We start from the raw sequence: 4,434 nt of genomic DNA on the forward strand, positions 1-4,434 counted from the left end.
ATATATGCACACACTATATACACACATTCATAAATATATATACACACACACATTTATGTATATAAATATATGCAAATACATTTGTGTATGTGTTTGTATTTTTTGCATTATATGTATGTATGTATGTACATGCTCACACACATATGCAGTATACATGTGTATATATATATATATATATATATGCACGTGTTTTGTATGTGTGCATGTGTGTGTGTACATGCATGGTTTAATATATTTATAATTGATATATTTATTAATGTTTGCATTCATATGAATATATGGATATATGTGGATGTGTTTGCTTAGTGAAGTTTTCTTAGCGGTTTGTTTCAAGTAAACTAATGACTATCAGATATCAAAGTCATTTCCAGTCGCGTAGTAATAAGAACATCAACACCAACATGAACAATAAATAAATAAATAATAAAAAAACAAACACTAAAATGCATTTGATGTGGAACTTATATTCAAATGAGGAAAAGCAAAAATATAAACCACTAATTATTCTTTAGAAAGAGGGAGGGAGAAAGAGAGCGCAAGTGGGATGGTGTGGTGTCTAAACTGAAGACTTGTTTGTCTTCATATAGTTACTTTTTGATTTTTATTGGCAGCTTACATTAAACAGTGTCAATATAATAAAGATTTCGATCAATATAAACTCATCATTTTTAAGTGTGTGTGTGTGGCGAGATATGTGTGAATATATCCTATCCTATCAAATATGAGTCGCAGTAAATTTATATTAAAATATACAAAAAAAGAGAAGCAAACAAAATTTCATTAATATTTTCCATTTAATGAAAGCGATAAGGTGGTGAAATGGCAAAATCGTTAGAGTGTCGAAGAAGTTACCTAGCGTTTATTAAGTTAAAGCCCCTCTTATGTCCAGAGTTCAGATCTCGCTGACACAGTCTGTACCTTTCATTTCCCTTTGGAAAGGTGGGTTAAAATTAAGTACCAGTTAAATGGTCAATCTAATGGATTGTTATCTACAACACCCCACCACCACCACCACCATCACCACCAAATCTTTCTGATTGCGTCCTTGTACTCTTTTGTTAGAAGTTAATATAATGATAAGCTCAAAGGCGATGTGCTGGCAGAATCTGTCTTTACGTTTCGAGCTCAAATTCTCCCGAGGTCGACTTTGCGTTTCATAATTCGGCGTCTATAAAATAAGTACCAGTTAAGTCGATGTAATTAACTTATCCCTCTCTCGAAATTGCTAGCTTTGTGCCAAAATTTGAAACCAGTTTAATGACAGGCTTAAATTTTGTCAATGCGCGTGTGAAAATATACCCTACTGTATAGCGTGTATTTTGTAAAGCAGTTTAACTATCACAGATCAGTCAATTGTTTCAAAAGTTGTTTGAATTCATGTAATTCATGATCGAGCATACCTAATATCAAATGCATTCCAACAGTGACCATCATGCTGGTACATTCTAGTACATACCACTAAGAACAGTTGCAGTAATCTATCTTTACACACATTAAACAAATAAAGAAAAGCATTTCATTAATGGGTTCAGTCAAATTATTTATCTCTGAACGCTACATTATTACACCGTTATTCAACCAAAACATGTATTTATTTCTTAGGCTGATGCAGTAGTTTAGAAGTATGCTACTTAATACCGAAGTACAGAATTAAACCCACATATGCTGTTTCTAGAACACCAGATATCGAACATATACGCTGTGAGAGAAATTTGGTATATAGAAATTTTGTAAAAGCTTGTTGTATTCATAAATATAAGTATGCAAGCATCTATATATGTAGTTAGGTTTGTGTGTATGTATCAGTGTAATGTGTGTCTGTGATTTTGAAGTCGTGTCCATTTAGACACTGTAATTTAGTGGTCCGGCAAATACGTGTCGATAAAAATAAGTACTAAACTGAAATAATGTGGGTGGAGCGATATGATTGAATAAACACATGAAGACTTTGCAGCTCTAGAGCCGAAGTCCCACGACTGCAACCACTAATAGATTAGACATACACAAACACACATGTGTGTGCGTATATATATATATAGAGAGAGAGAGAGAGAGAAAGAGAGAGAGAGAGAGAGAGAGAGAGAGAGGGAGAGAGAGAGAGAGAGAGAGAGAATTTGTGTTTATATAGTTTATATTATACATACATATTTCTTTATCTATAAATAAAATACGTATATATACGCGCGCGCACGCACACATGCACATATATATACATGTATGCATTCTTACATATATATATATATATATATAAATTTTGTTTTTAATGTTTTATTAGGTATATCATAATTATGTTTAACAATCAGCTATTTTGTTTACTTCAGTTACGTGACTTCAATATTTCAATATGATACGACCCAGCATGCCCACGGCCCACAGGCTGCAACCACTAAAAAAAAATAAAATAGAAGAGAAGAGTCGATAGACGAGATGATATTGTATATAGAATATAAGCTATAATTTAATAAGTTTTCTTCAATTTTTTATTTCTCTTTTACTTTGAACAATATTTTAATATCTTATTAATATCGTGCTGTATTTCATATTCTAAAGTTGGGTGGTCTTGACTTTCCTATATTTCAATTTAATAATTCGGTGCTAGTAAACGACATATTTCACTTAGACAAACACTCTTTCGAATCAACACGAGGGAGCCTGTGTGTGATCGTTCAATCTTCAAGAAATTGCAGCCAAATGTTCCTTGAATCATATTCTGTAGTCTTATGATAGGAAGGTCGTATTGATTAATATGGTTCACACAAATTAGATGCCATTAGCACGAATGCAATGTGCTTGGTTACAGTATGTGAGCCTAAACAACAATAAAACAATAGCAACAAACAGTTACATGCCTTGGTGCCATGAATAGTAGCTAAATGTTTTATGGGATTGCATTAAAATAAAAAACACTTTTGATAGTGTAGCTCTAGACATTTGCCTAATAAACGGGTTGGTTACGACTGGACTCACTCTGAACACAGATATGATAAATTAGAGCTGACTTTGCTTTGGGTTAAAATGCAGCTGCGGCTAAATACAAACTCCTGTTGCCATTATTACAAATTTTCACTCAGTAGGAAGTAAGTAAAATGTGTGTGTGCGTGCGCGCTTTGTGTGTATTGATAGATAGATAAATAGATAGATAGATAGATGTGTGACGATTGTTTTACATGATTTCGTTAGCATGTATACATGTGTTGTTAGATTTGTTTTGAAAACCTTTCTTAAGTTCTACTCATTCTGAGCACCTTCCTGCATACTTATTGTACCTTGTTGAAGCAGAGTTTATTTTGTATAATCTTATGGATGCAGCTTGTGTTGTTAAGAAGTTCGCCTTCAAATCACGCGTTTCGTGTTTAATGTTTAATGTTATTGCTACTTTTCTTAGTTTAGGTCGACCAAAGCTTTGTGAATTACACTATCAAACATGGAGGGCGAGAAAAAAATAATAGACTTTACGCCGCTTTTTCTTCACAAAACTGAAGATAAAGAAAAAGTTCGTGTTGTTGGAGGCCATCTAATCTATTTCATTATAATTTGAAGGTTGTTGTTACAGGACGTGTTTCAATGCGATGCCTTTAAACTTTCGACGTGAGCTGTTGTTGCATTCAGGATTTCTTTAGATAAAAAAGTTCAAATAACTTTCTCTGAAGGAATGACTGTTGTCATAATTATATTCTACTACATTGTCAACAAATGAGATCTTTGACAGTTGTATCTGGCTCTCGCTTGTTTTATTTATTCATTAGTGCATAACGAGGTTCAGTATTCAAACCTTAATATTGTTTCAGGTGTAGAATTAGCAACAGAAAAACTTGTGTCTCTTTTATGCGTTCTGCAGTATAGAATATTAGATCAGGGAGTCATTGTCAGAAATTTAGATTGTGTACAAATGCACTTTTGTTTTTTTTGTGATAGAGTATTGCATTCAGAATAACAAATCCATTTGTCTTTGTTTTGTGGGCAGTCATCTATACAGTTTAGAACCATTGATTTCTATAATGTCAATATTACTGAATGTGCTTTCGTATTGAAGACATACGTAATACAGTCTGACAGATTGCAATGTAAGATACACACACACATACACACACGTATGTGTACATGTAAACAAACAGACACACACACGTATATATGTATGTATATGTATATATATATATATATATATGTGTATATGTATTTATAGATATATGTATATATATATATATATATATATATATATATATATATATATATGCATACACACACACACACACATATATATATATATGGTATTTTTATATAAGCTTAGTGGTTTTGGTGATCACCGAGCACGAAAGCATACATAGATATGTATATATATATATATATATATATATATAACCTTTTTTTTTCTGAATAGTGGATCATATAAGGCTGTAAATAATAGCATTTAAATATTGGGTTGAAATATCTTTT

This window comes from Octopus bimaculoides, chromosome 12, assembly GCF_001194135.2.
Source record: "Octopus bimaculoides isolate UCB-OBI-ISO-001 chromosome 12, ASM119413v2, whole genome shotgun sequence".
NCBI lineage: Eukaryota > Metazoa > Mollusca > Cephalopoda > Octopoda > Octopodidae > Octopus > Octopus bimaculoides.